This window comes from Platalea leucorodia (genome assembly GCF_965183815.1).
Source record: "Platalea leucorodia genome assembly, chromosome: W".
NCBI lineage: Eukaryota > Metazoa > Chordata > Aves > Pelecaniformes > Threskiornithidae > Platalea > Platalea leucorodia.
This window is the reverse complement of record NC_138859.1, coordinates 12,907,414-12,925,875: the sequence shown is the minus strand read 5'-3', so window position 1 is coordinate 12,925,875 and position 18,462 is coordinate 12,907,414. Positions and strand designations below refer to the sequence as shown.

Sequence of the window (18,462 nt, the reverse complement as noted above, 5' to 3'; positions counted from 1 at the left end):
TCCTCACCGCCCCCGCGCCCAGCCCGGCCCGGCCCGCGCGTGCCCGCGCCGCCGCCGAGGGGCCGCAGGGCAGCCGCGGCGGCGGCGGGGGGGGGGTCGGGCCGGCCGCCGCGGCGGGAGGTCGCAGCCGTCGCAGGGCTCTCCGCAGCACCGCGCTCATCCCGCGCGCAGCCCGCCCGCAGCAGGGATGGAGAGCGCTGGCCAGCCCCTTGGCCGAGGGGGCAGCCCGGAGGAGCTACCGGGCGCCTCCCGATCCCCACCCCCAGTGCTCGTCCCCGAGCCAGGCGGGGGCGGTGGCGGGAGGGGGCGGGTCAGTCCCGGGCCGTGCCAGGGCGCCCCGCGGAGGCAGGGGCCGGGCCGGCCGGGGGTGTCGCTCGCAGCGCTGCTCACCGCGGCCCGCCTCCTCCCCGCGTTATAAAAGTGCGGGCTGAGCGCTCGGGTTATCTTCTGCTTCGTGCCGAGTCGTCTGGGTAGTCTCAGGTAGCCAGCGTCCTTTGGCGAGGAAAATGCTGCCGATCAGGAAGACCACGAAACAGGGCAAAAGGATAATTCCCCCACCTCCCTCCCCTGCTCGGCCCCGGTCCCCTGCTCTCGGCGGGCCCGTTCCCCTGTCCGGCGTGGGGGCAGCGGCGGGCGCTGGGAGGGGTGCCCCTGCCGCGGTGCGGGCGCTGCCCTAGCGGGACCACGCGGTAGGGCAGAGGCAGCCTCGCGCCGGTGCTGCGAGGCGCGCAGGCGGGGAGCGGCGGGAGCTTCCCAGCGGCACAGGGCAGAGCTCGACTCTGGGTCGGGCTGGGGCTCCGCTGTACCCGGCCGCCTCTCCCGCCCCCTCGGGGTCCTGCCCGGAGGCTTTCCTGGGGAGCTGCTGCAAAACTGGCACAACCCGCAAACCGCACTTAACCTCCAAGTAAGGTACTCGGTATTTCTGCGGGTAAGGGCATATTGTGAAAAGCTAAAGTAAAGACGTAATAATAACTATACCTATTCAGCATCAAACCATTAAAGACATTTGGACACTGTTATGAGATAGATAGATTAGATTCAACTTAATGCTGTAACAGCTCACAGAATCTTGATTTCTCTCAACACATAGATTGAAGCCACCAAAGTTCAAAACCATTTTGCTTAATATTATTTGATATGCAAACTAAGCAGTGCTCACAACACATTAAAATTGTAAATATTGTAAGCATAAACCTTCATTGGATGGGATTCCTGTCTCCAGCGTCCTGACAACTCTAAAAGCCCCAAATTGCTCTTCCCTTTATTTATATGACTGAATACCAACAGTGTTTGTAATAGGAGCGCAGTCTCCAATATATGCATGCCCTTCGCACTCTCATTTAGCTAAAGAAATAAGCCAGTATAAAAGGTTATTCAGGCATCAGCCATTCTGGCCATCAAGATAAACATTTGAGCAATATCTAAATCAGACTCTCTGACATATACCAGTACTGCTACCCTGCAGTGCTGCTTGGGAGGGTCAGTGGAATCATGTATTCTACCTTCTGTTTGGAAGGACAGTATTATTAGTAGGACACTGGACACTTCTTACTCAGAACTGTTTTTATTTGGTTTTATATGTAGCATATAAGTCTAGAGTAAGAGAACAGAAGGATATGGGAAGAAGTCTATGAACTCTATGCCTTTCAGGTAGCTCAGTTATAAAGGAAGGAGGTGAGGAGGTATTTGTTCTGCTGCTTATTTTTTGGCACATGCCACCTAACTTCAGACACCTAGCAGAAGGCAATTGCCCTAGGTTCTCCTACAGGCAATGGACAGAGATAAGCCTTTCTTGAGGGCTCACTTAAGATCTGAATAGTTATTTTGAGATGCTTTTTTTCTCTCCACCGATGGAAAGATAGGATATAGGTAGACCAAGCAGGCTTTTCACTTATATGGTTCGGTTACATTCTTAAAGTTGGTTGGGGGAATATCTTCATACAGTCATTTGCACTCCTTCCGTGGATAGATGTATGGACTGTGGTGCAACTTTGTTCATGGTAGCAAAAGTGAAGCAGTGAAAAGATGGCTCAAAAAAGCCCTGGTTAGCTTTTTACAGATACTATTTCTTGTTATTTAATACCAGATCTGTGTACTACTGGATCACTTGACAGTACAATTTTGATCTGGATTGGGCATGAGCACACAGTTGTAGTTCTCTGGGGCAGAACAAAACAATGTTGATGCTGAACTCATGCTAGCTATATGCTGTTTGAACCAATGGTATTTTATCCAGTATAGATAAAGTAAAAATGGTGTGAAGAGATGATATCAGACCTATAATAAAGTCTGCAAAAAAGTTATTTCCATTTTGAGCCAATCTGAACTGACAAAGTAAGTTTAAGCACTTTGTGCTTTATAGTTATGTCACCTGCTATTAGATGCCCTGATGCTAGGTTTAATATATCACAATATATTATATATTAAGATACCACAATCTATTCAGTCATGGCTTATGTTGCTTCTGTGTGTCAAAAGTGAAGATTATTTTAAAGTGCAGTTTAAAAAAGCTAGAACTGTGAAGGGAAACTGCTGTTAAATCCTAGAAGGGACTTGAAAAAAAAAACCTGTTGATTGTAGTGCATTTAAATATATCTATATATTGTGTCAACATGTATCTATTGTAATGTAATCTTCAGTTAACAAGCAACAACTGAGGTTGCTTATACATTTAAGATTTTTTTTTTTTGTTTTCCCCTCTGCACTCCTGTTCTCTGCATATTAAACTTCTGAAGCAGGCTCTGTCTGTAAAAGATTCCTTGGCAGGCAGAGGAAGCAGGGACTCAACCAGTGATCCCTTGGGTGCCTTTCTCTGGCCCCATTTGAGGCATTCTGTTACAACTGCAAATTAGTTAATTGCAAACACAATCTTTACAAAGCCTCCTGACATTTACACTTACAACAGAATTGCCCTAATAGACAGGCACGACTTGTAGACTTATTGAAAATTACTGAGTTTTGGAGACTGAGTATTGTAGATTGAGTTTTGCCCTGGTCCTGCTGAAATAAAGATAAAAGCTTGCACTTTTTCTTAACGTTGTAAAGTTAATTACGTCAATATTTTGGAAAGTCCAGAATGTGCAATGGAATGTGATGCAGACATCTGCAAGCCAACACTTGGCCTAGCTCATATATCTGCACAGCAACACTGTGCAGAGAAGCCCCATCACCTTGCTGCTATGTCAGTGCCTGGGCCAAAAACGCCGACCCTCTCAGCCAGGCTTTGTGGCCTCCAAGTAGCCTTACACTGCTATGCTTGGTACTGGAACTGGCATAGTTGGCACAGTGCACCTTCTTGTTGGAAAGGCATACTCTCATGCTGCCTAAAGGGCAGTGCTGAGATGTTATAAGTGTTTTTCTTTCCTGGATGTATGGTGTGAGATAATTGAATGAATGAAGGAGAAATTATCAAGAAAGATAATCTACTAAAGGTTGGAGGCTAATTGTTAAAAAACCCTTCCTCTCAACACAAAAAAACACACTCAACTCTATGTCCGCAAGGTGCTTTTTTTTCCCCTACTCCCTCAAATTTCATCTACTGAAACGCTAGTAGGCCATCAGGAAAAGATAACTATGGACAGCAATTTCAGTCTTACCTTTGATTTTTTAAAATCTTTTTCTGTACCCACTACCTTTGTTAATGTAATGGGTCTGCATTAATCCACTTTTTAAAGTCAAATAGAATTATGTTTGTAATCTACTGGCAGAATTTAGTACTATTTAGTATAACAGCAAGGTACTTTTTTGAAAATTTGAACAATCCAATGAAGCAATGAAAGGAATACAAAAAATAATATGTATTAGGTGCAATCAATATATTTTGTATTCATGTTTTTCATTTTACAAAAAAAAATAATTACCACTTTCCTTGTGTTAGTGTAGAGTTCAAGGCAGAAGCAAGGTTAATCACAGGGTGCTGTAAGGTTTGTAATTTGGCATCTTAAAACATTTCTGGGCTGTGCAAAAGAAGCAGGATTTTCTTTCATTTTGTAAGTCAAGGTAAGGAAACCCAGGCCAGTGAAAAGTCTGTCAGAAAATGGAGGCCAGCATTCTGAGATGTGTCTTATTTGCTAGGAAAATGTTACATGCTTACTTTTTTTGATGCTTGTTGTGCCATCTTGTGTCACAAGCTACTTGTGCTGAGGCTCTGTCATGATGGCATTTGTAGCTAAAGAGCAAATGAGCTAATGAAGAGGTCAGTGATACTAGTGTTTCATTTTAAAAAGTTTCACATATATTTTACAGGAGAATTTGAGACTGTGTTTTACTTTCATAGGAATGGAATTAGACCATTGACTTCTAGTTCTGGGGACTATATCTCTGGAATACAATAAACTGAATAATTAAAAGTCTTATGTAATATATATGCATATATTAACGCCTTATGTTGTAAAACAGATCACCTACTATTCTTTAAAGAGAATTTCAAGAAGGAAATGGATTACTTCTTATTATTATGGCAAAGATGTTTCTGGTAGCCCACAAATAATTATATCTGCTTTGCAAATACAGGAAATGTCAACAAAGGAAGCCCACAAAACTGAAGAACTGTAATTATTAACCTTTCTTCCTGCTTTCTGCAGGGTATTCTAGAGCGTTTAGATGCTGGAGAATTTGTGATTGGAGATGGAGGATTCGTCTTTGCTCTTGAAAAGAGGGGGTATGTAAAAGCTAGGCCTTGGACTCCCGAAGCAACGGTAGAACACCCAGAAGCAGGTCAGTTTTACTGGGAAATGGTGATTCTATAGTGAAGGTAAACATGGTTGGATAAATAATAAATATATAGGAACTTGTAGTGGGTTGCTTGACAATGTAGAATTACACACTGTTAAGAATAGTCTAAGAATCTATAGACCCCCTAATCATCGTACCCCTTATTCTTGCTCTAACACTGGTCAAAAGCAGTTGGTTGGGAAAGAATATGAGTAGTGCAAACATACAGTGATACCTCTCCAGAATGCTTTCCCAGTCTTCAGTAATTTGTAACCCAGGGACTTTTTGACACAGATATGGTATCTTTGTATTTAATAACATTCAGTGATTTCTCTCTCATGGACATGTCCAGTCTGTCCTTGAGCTGATATCAAGTTTATCCTTCACAACATCTTGTGACAAAAAATTCTGCAGTTAACTATCTGTTTTGTTGTGTTCTGACCATTATAAATGAATACAGTTTGTTTATTAATTCCTTCAGGAAAACGGCAGCTTTTAATAAACAATGGAATGGAAGAGGAGTATTTAATGTATCTGGCTCCACTGTGAAATGAGGATTGATAAACCTCATAAGAACCTAAGAATTGCAATAAAATTGCATCAGTTGCTGTGCCAAGGGTGTTAACTCAACTTCTGCCTATCCCATTTAATGGAGTGACTGTCTACAGTGGAGGGGGGCAAAATGAGCAATCATTCTATGCCTTACAGCATAAAGATTATAGTGTTTAGCATAAATAGTGCAAAAGCAGGTGCTATTATCTATTTATGTATGCTTCATTACAATAAAGCATTTGCCCTAGTAATATCATGTGCAGTTAATCCCACAAGCTAATTCAGAATGTCCTGGGAAAAAAATTTTCTTTGTTCTGTCTTAAGTGTATGTCCTTCCAAATTAGTCTTTTTCCTCTATAAAGGGGGAAGAAGGAAGAAGAGGAGAAGGAGAAATAGAGATCTTAGCCCTCTCTATTACATTGCTTTGTACACCTTACCTATTTTTTCCCCTAATCCTTCTCAGCCTTCAAGTGTTACTTTGTGTAGCATGCCTAACTTAGGGTCATGGACAGCCTTAGATAATGCAGTGCTCCAGCAAAGGTTTAAAGGGTGATGACCTAATTTGTTGAACCTCATCTCCCAAAAATACATCCTATCACCTCTCTCTTTCTCTCCACCTGTACCTTTTTCTGCCCCTGCGCATTCCATCTTACAAATCGTAGCGCTTATACCATGCTCTTTGTTTCCCCTTTGCTTATTTCTTTTGTACCACAAAAGTCTTTGACCCTCTCCACATGCCTTCTCAGGAAGTGTAGGTCTCGGTCCATGGGGAATGCAAGACATTACCTTACATAGAGGCAGTTGCAGATGGCTTAAATAGGCTAAATTGGCACACAGATTTGTTTTAAACAAGTGATCAGTAGTCATAGGTTAGCCCCCTACTGATTTGCTAGAACATATTGCTCATGTCTGTAACATAACACTTTTATAAGCCCTTTGTAGGCTATTTATAAATACACCCTTAACTGGAAATGTGTTCATTTCTTTCAGTGCAGTGTGCTGCCTCCCCTCTGTTATTGCTCTTTGCTCCTGCATGCTCAAGGGTCATGTTATTTTGAAAGCAGGTGTAAAGAACAGAAGGACCAACTGTCTGAGCCAGCTGGTGTAAAAAACCATACAACTACCGGCCCTTCTTGTCTTTGTAAGGAATGAGGGAGGTTCTGAGATTGCAGCAAGGAATGATGGAGGGGAAAAAAAAAAAAAAGAAAGAAAAAAAAAAAAAAAGTGAGTTGAAGGCCATTATCTCCGTTACAAGGGAGGAGAAGTTTTGCCAGACTGACAAGTTTAGAAATGAGATCTAAATATTTCTTCTGAGCCAGATCAGGTATCTGAGCTACTGCTCTGTACTGAGCAATATGCATATGCACTTACTGCCCCCATCTGCTGTTAGCTTAAGTCTGTGTCTTTTGTGAAATGTCCAACTCATGGTAGATTGAAATGAAAACTCAGTGTTGTATGTCTGACTCCTAAAATGCATCAAATTTAATAATTGTTTAGCCTCATATGTGGCTGTTACCTCATTTCTCAAATAGTGGAAGAAAACATAGCTTCAGTAACATGCTAGAAGTCACACAAGAAGTAAATTAGAGTGGTTTGGGTTTTTGATAGCATCATGCAGACTACTGTGGGCTTGATAATACTAAGTGTATTCTAGTGGTAAAAATGATTTGCCTGGGATTGAATGAGATTCAGGCTGATACTTTACTTATAATGCTATTCTTTCCCTCCAAATGCAGACCCATTCAAGAGTCTGCTGTTCACATACCTGATAGTTTGGGATATAAAGTTCCTTATTCATACGTGTTAGATTATGTTTCATTTGCCTACCAATGTCTCCATCCTTATTCACACAAATCCCAAACATTCTTCTAGGAATGCAGGAACCATATTTAAAGAGCACTAACCATGGGGGTAAATAAATCTAGTTTATTATGGAAATGTCATAAAGCATTTGTGAAAATATTTGTAGATTATTTTTTCCTTTTCACATTTCCTGACTAGTGTTCATCAATGATTTTTCATGGGGGCGAATAGAAAAACAAACTACAGAACACTAGAAACATACAGAGACAGTCCTTTTAGTTGGGCTCAGTAGCCTGTTTTAATGATGTAGGAAAAAGAATACTCTCTGCACTAGGAATGTTTTGACTGTGTAAAGGCTGTAAAACTGAAATTTGATCCCGATAGTTCAGGCAAATTCCAGGGACTCTTTGAATTGTAGCTCTGCTAGAATCTATGTTCCTGGATAGTTCTTTGTGACTGCTGTGTTAAATCACAGTGTGGTTACCCAAGGCTGTAATTAGAAATGAAATACTGGTACTAGTAGAGAAAAGCAAGGGACACCACACTGTTCCTTCACTGAAAGCAGATGTGCTGCTGTGTGTGCAGATTGACTCTAGCAACTCAGACTACCGTTTGAGCCTCTCTGGCATAGAATGCTGTGTTTGTTGTAGCTGAAGGCAGTAATTTTATTCTCGTGACACATTAACATGTTTCCCTAATGACACAGATTGTCTGTAGACAATGAGGTATGATGAACCAAGACTTCAGGAAAGCTTTTCCAAACATCTGCCATAGAAACTGCAGTGTTCTCATGTCTCTATACAATATCTAGGGAATAAATTATTCCTGTATTTGCTATAAGCTGTTGAGCGTTTTAACTCTGTTTTACATGATAAGTAGTGTTCTAGAAATTATTATAATTATTGTTTTGTGGGTTGTTGTGGTTTAGCCCCAGCCACCAACTAAGAACCACACAGCTGCTCGCTCCCTCCCTTCTCCCTGATGGGGTGGGGGAGAGAATCGGAAGAGTGGAAGTGAGAAAACTCATGGGTTGAGATAAGAACAGTTTAATAACTGAAATAAAATAGTAGTAATAATAATATTATTATTAAAGCAAGTAATGCATGATGCAACTGCTCACCACCCACTGACCCATGCCCAGCCAGTCCCCGAGCAGCGATCCCTGCCCCCCGGCCAACTCTCCCCAGTTTATATACTGAGCATGACATCATATGGTACGGAATAGCCCTTTGGCCAGTGTGGGTCAGCTGTCCTGGCTGTGCCCCCTCCCAGCTTCTTGTGCACCTGGCAGAGCATGGGAAGCTGAAAAGTCCTTGACTAGTGTAAGCCCTACTTAGCAGCAACTAAAACATCAGTGTGTTATCAACATTATTCTCATCCTAAATCCAAAACACAGCACTATGCCAGCTACTAGGAAGAAAATTAGCTCTATCCCAGCTGAAACCAGGACAGTATCCACCCCTTATTCTATACCATCTATGTCATGCCCAGGTCCTATCCTTTCCAATACATTCCAATTAATCACCACCACTTTTCCAGTCTTTTGATATGTACACACAGATATCATTCCCTTAGTCCATGGGCCATCCCTCTAAAATGTCCGTTGAGTTCATTCGGTCCATGACTTTGGGCTTCATCTCTCATAACAGTCCTATAGGGCAGGAGAGATGGTGTGTGGTGTTGGGTTGTTGCATGCTGAAGCCAGTTATGGTTCTATCACCGCTGCACTTTGCTCGGTTCCATCAAAGTTCATTCTTCATTAATCTGGGTGATTCTTACTGTGATTCTGTTGATATAGCATATAGCCACCATAGAAGTGATGACATACAGTATTATATAGCAATTAACATCATACCATTCAGTTCATTGGCTATTTTCACCCAAAATCAAATCCCCTTGAGGTACACATTGCAGTGCATGTTTCGCATTCATGGATAACCTGTGCAATAGCGTCCATGGTCAGGTCCAGCCCTCGATCGCGAGCCCATTTGTCTGTTGCATCTCTTCCTTGATGGCCTGAGGTGTCATGGGCCCACCGAGCTATAAACAATCCACCCTCATGTTGCCAGTCCAGATCCACCTGAGCCACTTCAATCTTAGCAGCCCGATCCACCTGCTGGTTGTTTTGATGTTCTTCAGTGGCCCGACTCTTGGGTACGTGAGCATCTGAATCTACTGATGAACTAAATATAGAAATCTTCAGTCATTCTTAGCAGAGAATAACTAAGAAGGAAGTTTTCTACCTAATGTTCTAAGAGTGGGAAGAAAGGAATTCTACACAGACTGGGGTACTGCTTCTACTCCCTCATAATGGCTCTTCTAGTAAACACAGTATCACTTCTTTTACAGTAACATTAATTCAATAAACATTTAGTTTTGGGATAATAATAGTAATAACTGTACCAAACATCTCTTCTTTGTCTCTTTTAATTCTTTGCAGTTTGTCAGCTTCACCGGGAATTCCTCAGAGCTGGATCCAATGTTCTGCAGGCATTCACATTTTATGCCAGTGAGGACAAACTAGAGAACAGGGGCAATTATGTAGCTGAGGAAATAAGTGTGAGTAAAATACTATTTTGATGGAGATATGAAATAAGTGTATTCATTTCAAAAGGTTTAATAGAAAGAATTATCAAGTATTTTCACAGTTTGTCATAACAGTTTTGGTTATATTTGAGGACCAAAGAATGAGATGGTGCAATTTCAGAATTTGGAATAGTAAGAAAGACAAGGTTAAAGGGGAAAGAAAAAAAAAAAAATAACAAAATGGGGCAAAGATGAAGAGAGGAAAAAGGATGCCCACATCTTATTTTTCCCATCTGAGGAGATAGTTTACTGGAGTTTTCATACAAAGTATAGGGAGGACTAAATGCACAGAGAGCAAAATCAATTGTAAAAAAAGAAATGCTTTAGCATCCAGAGAAACAAATCAACTGCAAAAATGGTGAAGAATCCTGGAGAATAATGACTTGCTAATAAGAACTGAATGTTTTTTTAGGACCATGTCTTCAATAAAATATCAACTAAAAAATCCAAGGTATACACTGTGGTCAGTATTCCCCTTCTCATGTGTAAGGGTAATCTGGTACAGTAACAGAAGTACTGTGTTGGTGTTTTCTTACCCCCTACACAGAGGAGTTGTAGGATGTTGGGTGCCTTCACTAGATGCAGGCCCCATCTCCACTGGGACTTCTGGCACAAACATTTCTAGATAGTTCCTTTGAGACTAGAAGATTTGTCGTTGGGTGTTTTCTCTGATCTTTTCCCCTTTGGTCCTATTGTCTATTATTTCAGCCTCTGGAAAATAGAGAAGATTCTCCAGGGCGCAGAGAGGAAGGAATATATTTATGTGAAGATATCCCAAGTCAGAAACTAGAGCAATCTGGACACTAGGGAAACACTTGAGGCTTAATTAAGAGGTTAAGACATTAAAATGTCATATGACCAAATTTATCTGAAATGCTGTACCTTTACATTCAATAGATGCAACATCGAAATGTCTGAAGTGATATCCCAGAAACATAGTGCCTCTGGAACTAGCCATGCTGCAACGAAAAATGATAAGAGGGGTTGGGAAAGCAACTGGAAACTGGAATGCATTGCAGCAAAACTTTCAAGCTTGATTTGCTGCCAGTTCTAGAAGCAGTTTCCTCCAGGCTCTAACTGGTTTATGGCTCCAGCTCCTGGTGTTCCCAAACACGTACCTGAGCAGAAGTGCAAATGGAAGACACTCTGTCAGCAATAGCCTTAAAAATCATCTGGATGTTTTGAGGCAGCCATGGAAAACTTCAGCTGAGAGAAACCTATGTAGATTCTAAGTAGCCCATGGGCCACAAAGAAACCTGCTCTAATCAGTCCTTGTTATCTATCCCAAATAATGATTCTTTTCCAAAAATCTTTTTTTCCCAGCTTAACCTCTTTCACAAGCTGTTCTAGTCATCCTGGTTTGGGTATACAGGGAATGTGTCTTTCAGTCTAGGTGATTAATTAATCATATATAGTGATAAGTTTCCCTTTGCTATTCTTAAATTGGTAACTTTAACATCAGGTAATTAATGACATCCTTTTAAAAGTGCCTTAAATGACTCTATATCATATCATAGCTTAAATTTTGAAAATTATCAAAATACTAAAATAATACATTAAGAAACAGAATGAAAAATCAATTGAAATTACTACTCTTTTTTTCCATCCACAAAATCTCAGAATAGAAGCAGACACTTAAGTGTAACTAACTAACTTATTTTCTAAGAGGAAAAAAAAATTCTGCTTCACACCAAATATTTGCTTTTTTATAGACTATTTGTGTAAGATGTATTAAAGGTAATATGTTTTTGTATTAGTGTTTGATAATATGATAACTTATAAGTTGCAAGAAATCTGTTTCTTAATGTTTGTTATTTTTTTGAAAAATGCTGATCTTCCTAATCAATATTATAGAAAAATACATTTAAATTATAAATGAATATGAAGAAGTCTTTTGTCCTTTTTGTGCTCTGAAATTACATGCATATCTCTGACCAGGTAAAAATGATGTAATCTATATTCATATAGTGCCAGAAAGTGAATGAAGCTGCTTGTGACATTGCAAGAGAAGTGGCTAATGAAGGTGATGCTTTAGTGGCTGGAGGACTCAGTCAAACACCATCATACTTAAGCTGCAAGGATAAAGCAGAGGTTAAAGCAGCCTTTCGAAAGCAACTAGATGGCTTTATGAAGAAGAATGTTGACTTCCTAATTGCAGAGGTAAATCTGTAAAAAAGTACATGCCTTCAGCTGGCACAGTGTGTTAACTTTAAGATGTCTAGTCTACTTTAGGGAATACAAGTATATATTGCTTCCTTCTTTAAAATTTTCTGTTATACTTTTATTCCAGTAGAATCAGATGTTTTCTAAATGCACAGCAGTATCTGCAAGCGTCCTAGAATAGGACCTTGAACCCTAAATTTCTATCATCTCAGTCAAGTCAAATTCTGTACCAGTACAAAGAGGATAGATTAATGTGATCTTGATTAGTTCCTGTTTCCTCCTGTACTCCGTAAGTAACCAACCCATGGTGACTTTTCTAGATGAAAATAGTTCTTCAGGGATAAATCCCTGATTAACCCCCTGTATGGGCATTCTTATTCTGAAACATGAGTATCTTTTTATTTTGGATTTAGTTTTCCTTCTGACTTTTTAAAATCCTTTTTTAACTGTGTGGTCAGTGAACTCAACTGAATTCTGTTAGTGTAAATCAGAAAAGAATCAAGTCATTGTATTGCTGGTGAATTTGGGGTCTGGATTAATGTGTTTATGTTTCATCTCCAAGAAACGAAAGTAGTCCACTTTTAATTTCTTTCAGTATTTTGAACATGTTGAAGAAGCTGTCTGGGCTGTTGAAGTCCTAAAAGAATCTAGGAAGCCAGTTGCAGCTACAATGTGCATTGTCCAGAAGGAGACATGCATGGCGTGCCCCCCGGACAATGTGCTGTCCGACTGGTAAAGGCTGGTAAGAATCTGTTTTAATCTGCACTTTAAAAGTATGGAACAAAGTTAAGTCCTTAATCATTGAGATAAATGGATGTGTATCTCAAGTAGATAGCTTCCCAATTATACTTGATGAAAGTTTTGAGCCTGTGGAAGAGTTTCTATGTGTACTTTACTAGAGCAGTCCTGTAAAAAAAAGTATGAAAATGCAGCTATAAAATCCTTATTAACCAGGATGGTATTGGGAGCAATAGCCACAGGCAGCTGATACTGAGTAGAACAAAATCCTAAAACTATTCAAAGTTGATTACAGACCCAGCCCCAAATTCTGGGCTCAGGATTATGAAACATAAGCAGAATCCAAAGCCGCCTTTGATTCTCTGCTCATGTTTTTAGAAATGTGTGGAGCACAGTTCAAATCCAGGATGAGAGAATAAGAGAATGAAAAAATTAATCTTATTGCCTATCAAATGCTGTGTTTTCTGCAGGACAAAGGGAAGGGCAGAAGGAATTAATCAGGGGCATGATGGACCGACCATACAGGGGTTTTATTATATCTGTTCTGAACTACTCTTTTCCTTTGGAGTTAAGAGTTGAAATCCAAAGGCAGAACCTGTGTTAGGAACCTGTTAGCTATTTGTATATGTGGCTGTACATAATCAGTCTTCACTGATTGAGCACTGATGAGAAAAGCAACTGCATGAGGGTGGGAGATGTGATTCCTCATCAGGAAGGTAAAGAGTGCAACTGAGATGTAAATGGAATGATCAGCCTCAGGAGAGTTGAGGCTGGCTCTAATCCAACTACCTTGTTGTCGTGGTTTAACCTCAGTCGGCAACTAAGCACCACACAGTCACTCGCTCACCCTCCTCCCCTTCCTGGTGGGATGGGGGAGAGAATTGAAAAAAAAAGTAAAACCTGTGGGTTGAGATAAAGACAGTTTAATAGGACAGCAGGAAGAGAAAATCATCATCATCATCATCATCATCATCATCATCATCATCATAAAAGAATATACAAAACAAGTGATGCACAATGCAATTGCTCACCACCTGCTGACCAATGCCCAGCCTGTCCCCGAGCAGCGATCCCTGCCCCCCGGCCAACTCCCCCAGCTTATATACTGAGCATGACGTCATATGGTACGGAATAGCCCTTTGGCCAGTGTGGGTCAGCTGTCCTGGCTGTGCCCCTTCCCAGCTTCTTGTGCACCTGGCAGAGCATGGGAAGCTGAAAAGTCCTTGACTAGTGTAAGCACTACTTAGCAGCAACTAAAACATCAGTGTGTTATCAACATTATTCTCATCCTAAATCCAAAACACAGCACTATGCCAGCTACTAGGAAGGAAATTAGCTCTATCCCAGCTGAAACCAGGACGCTTGTGTTCATAGTGCTGGTGTACAGATGGACTGCTCTGCTTATGGAGTGCTGTGGCTAAGAACTTTCACCTCCCACTTCCTAGGGAGATGTGACTTGAACTTATTTATTTTCCTCCTCCTAGGTGCTTCTATTGTTGGAGTCAACTGCCATTTTGACCCAGATACCTCCCTGGAAACTGTGAGACTGATGAAAGAGGGCTTGCACGCTGCTAAACTGAAAGCTCACCTGATGTCCCAACCACTTGCTTTCCATACACCTGATTGTGGGAAGCAAGGATTTATTGACCTTCCAGAATTTCCCTTTGGTAAGACAAGGGTATCTTTTTTTTTTTTTTTTAATTTATTTACTGTCTGTTCCTTTTTTTCCCCTAGCTTTTAGCAAAGCTGAAACTGCAAGGCATCCTCCTGTACAATAGGATCAGTCTCAATTATCCTGTCTGGCATTCTGCATAGATGGATTGGGTTAAAGATCATCCAGATAATGAGAGTATTTCAGCAGTATCACAGCATGTGACTGAAAGTGAAATTATGATGAAAACAGTTAAAGTGCCACAACCTAAATCAATTAAAAAAAAATGTTGTTTTTTTTTTTCTTGTGCTATAGAACCTTGTTCAGGACAGCTGTAAAATAGTCCAAAGAAATTAACAAGAGCAAATACACTAAAAACAACCCAGACTTTAAATGCCTTTGGACTGGAGCTCCCCAGCATTCTCGGTTGTGACGTCTAGCCCATGAGCCCTATAATGTTTACCTGCATAGGGATTTAATGTATAATGCATATGCGGAGCTGGATCATTAGTATAGGTGCATGATTCTTGCACTCATAATGGTTCAGTCTTGCAAGTGTAACTGTCTAAGATAAGTGAGATTAGAGAGAAAGCAGAAGAGGGAATATGTTCTTTGATGTTGCTTACAAATGGATTAGCAGTTTGGAGATGGATTCATCACTCTTATGCTCAGCAGAAATTCTACCCAAAAGACCGAAAGATTCAGCCACTTTATGTGTATATAAGGCTTGTGTATTTAGGGCTTATTCCCACCTGGGATGTAGAAGGTCACATCCTCTTAAGATAAGAGGAAAAAAGCAGCCTAAACATTTTAAAATTGATTAGAAAAATGCCTTCATTTTCAGATATCATACATTCTTCTTTTCAAGATCAGCCTATAAAATAAGGTATTAAAACAACTGAAACTTGAATTTTTAGGAAAAAAAAAAAAAGATATGGATGTGATTTTCAGGAAGATATTTTATTTTAAAAGTCCTCTCTACGTAAATGAAGGAAAAAGAATAAAGCATGAGCCTGAGGCATTCATTAGATAATAACAACATGTCTGGGTTCTGAAAATACTCTGGGATGTTTAAAAGTGTCAGGAACTCATTTATCCTATTCATTCCTTCGTATAACTCCTCTGATTGCAAGCAAAAATGATAGAACAGATGCAGTAAGTAATCAAGTTAATTGAAGGATTCACTCTTTGGTTTGTTATGGTTCTTGGTTTGTATGTTATAAGCAAACTGTATGAGATGTCAGTTTTCAGAAATTTCATGAGTCAATTGGAGAAGCCTGGTTCTGTGAATGTTTGCACTACCCAGAAGGAGCAACTGATCACTTGATGGCAGAGAAGTAGTTTGGTAAATCATTGTTAAACTGACCCAGTTGACTCTGCTTTTTGTGGAAGGCAATATGCACAAAGAGGCATTTAGGTATTTGAAGTGTACATAACCTCTGTACAGGCCAACAAGATCTCAGTTTCTAGAAAAGCATTGGCTATGTTGTATTGGCAAACTCCAGCATCTAGATACCAGCAGTATTTATTTATCTTTAGAACTTTTTCCAGTTTTCTGTGTTTTCCCTTCTGTGTTACTGCAATTGCTCTCAAATGTCACCAGTTAAGCAAGGACAATGTTTTAGACAGAAAAGTCCTGGTCAGTCAAAGCATACCCAGTTATCTCAAGAGTAGACGTACAGAGGGGCTAAATCTAGGCGCACATTACAATCTTCTCATCAGAAGTTGATGAAAATTTCAATATCTTTTTACTGTAAATGATAACATAAACTGTTAAGCTAGAGATATTTAATTCTGAATAAAGCCAAGAAAAATACTGTACATTGACAGGCACGGAAAATAGAATGTTAGTCATTTTTGGGAGGGGGGAAGAAAACCCCACAAAACGTGATCTATGTGGCAACTTCTTTTCGTAGCATACTGCTTGTTTTCAATCACCATGTTTCACCATGTGTGGCCAGTTCTTATGGCGGAGTCTATCCATGTTTCTTCAGAGCTGTTAGGTTGGTGCTGTCCTTATGCTCCTGAAACACAAGGACTGATTGTGACAGGGTGGGTGACGGAGAAGACAGGGAAACACCCTATACTGTTCTCCTGGAGTTTAGTTGCTTATACGGGTATAAATTGAGTGCAAGATGCTGCATTCTTACTGTTGATCGTTTTGTATCAATTTTGCATTAGCTTTTTAATGATATATGAGAGACAAGGAAATCATGAATTGATGCTTCTGATGCTTTCTCTCACATCTGCAGGACTGTACACAAACTTTTATTTAAACAGCTTTCTAAGATAGCTTAATCTGGTTTTCCTTCTGATATTAGACCATCTATTTTTCCGTTGTCCAGTCTTTCCCTCTGAGACCAATAATTTTCTGTTTAAGACCATTTCATTTTTTTCCCTTCTGTTTTTTATTTTCTGACTCTGTCTCTTTAACTACTCACTGGACTTTGAGCAGATCTGCTTTGCATCACCTTCTTGCATATTAGGCATTTCTGGGACAGGATGTAGGAAGAAGAATCCTACTTCTGCTGTGGTGCTGGAACCTTACTACCTCACCACGGCTTCTTTGCCTAGAGGAATGTTCAGTGCCCAGACATCATGCTGCACTCTCCTCATAACCAAGCTGATTCATCTCCTGCAGATGTGCATAAAGAAGTGGGAGGATTTTTATTCCTTTATTCCTGTATTTTTATTCCTTCAAGTTTCTTCTCCAGTCCCTGGTCTTTTCTTTCCAGTTCTGCAACTCCTGTGCCTCCTTCCCTTTCAGGTGTGCTTTTCCTTGTTCTTCTCACTTTCTGTTCCTTTCCTTCCACACGTCTTTCCTCTCAGCTCTGGCGTCCCTCCGCTCTGCTTACCACAACCTGCAACACGAAGAGGGGTTCAAAAGAAAGGTTGCATCTTAGCCATCCTAAGTCATCTACACACAGAACTTTCCACAAGGAAGTGGCTTGAGGCAGCAAACTGCTTATGGATGGGCTTATAACTAAGTAAGGGATGGGCTAAGAAATAGCTACAGATCCCAGCTGTCAGCGAAACAACTGCCTGCCATTAGCTGGTCATGGAAAAAAGTGTAGTAAGCATTCCTGAGGAATAACAAGCAGGCTTATTCCTGTTGCAGGTAGGCTGATGATACCTTCTCCTTTCACAGATTAGAGTACTGTAATCAGATTTCCCAGATATTGATTGTTCATTAAGAACTCTTTGGACTTGTGGGCATAACATTGAAAGTGCTCCAGTACTTCAGCTAAGAACTCTGGCAGAATGGCAAGCATGTGACTTAGGGCTTGATCAGTCTCAGAAGATATTAGGTGCTGTTTTTCAAAGCCAAAGCAGCTTACAACAAGCATAGCTCAGCAAAGCATAACAGAATCTAAAAGCTAGACTCCTGAAAGTTTGCATTATTAATTCTAGCTCAGACAGCTCAAACATCTACATCTACAACCAGTTTTGCAAATAGTGTGCAAGTGTCTCAATAATGTGATTTCTTACAAAAAAATGCGGTGAACTGGAGCATGGTGAAAATTTAAGATATGAATGTCTTTGCAGGTCTGGAGCCAAGAATTGTAACTAGATGGGATGTTCAAAAATATGCAAGAAAGGCCTATGATTTAGGAATTCATTTCATTGGAGGCTGCTGTGGATTTGAGCCATATCACATCCGAGCAATAGCTGAGGAGCTGGCTCCTGAAAGAGGATTTTTGCGAGAAGCTTCTGAGAAACATGGCAGCTGGGGCAATAACCTGAGCATGCATACCAAACCCTGGGTCAGAGCAAGGTATGTATATCTGAACTGGAAAGCACACCAGCACCCTCCTTATAAAGGCTTACATTGGTCCATGCAGCAGACTAGCTTAACCAATATGGAGGTCTAAATATAACCGTAAACATTCTGTGTTAATAATTTTGAAGAATTAAATTTGATCTGGGAGCAGTAAAAGGGGCAAAGGGGCAGTAGGAGAGCTACAAAAATTCTCATCCCTCTTCAAAATGAACATTTGGTCTGAATTAATGTGAAAGTAATGAAAGTTTTGTAATATTTCCTTTTCTTTCTTTAGGGCAAGAAGAGAATACTGGGAGAATCTGAGGCCTGCTTCAGGCAGGCCATATTGTCCTTCAGTCTCAAAGCCAGATGGCTGGGGGGGGGGGGGGTAACCAAAGGAACCAGAGAGCTGATGCAACAGAAAGAAGCAACAAGTGAACAACAGCTGAAAGAGCTCTTTCGGAAACAGTTGTTCCAATCCACTGCAGTTGTCTAA

At 40.7% G+C, this 18,462-nt stretch overlaps 1 pseudogene across 1 annotated transcript; it reads left to right on the top strand.

The window, feature by feature from the left end:
• Positions 1-506: 506 nt before the first annotated feature.
• LOC309601755 (betaine--homocysteine S-methyltransferase 1-like) lies at positions 507-18,462 on the top strand (annotated as a pseudogene). The gene is made up of 8 exons: positions 507-545; positions 4,584-4,716; positions 9,509-9,627; positions 11,623-11,814; positions 12,413-12,559; positions 14,040-14,222; positions 17,753-17,981; positions 18,262-18,462. The product of its transcript is annotated as a betaine--homocysteine S-methyltransferase 1-like (transcript).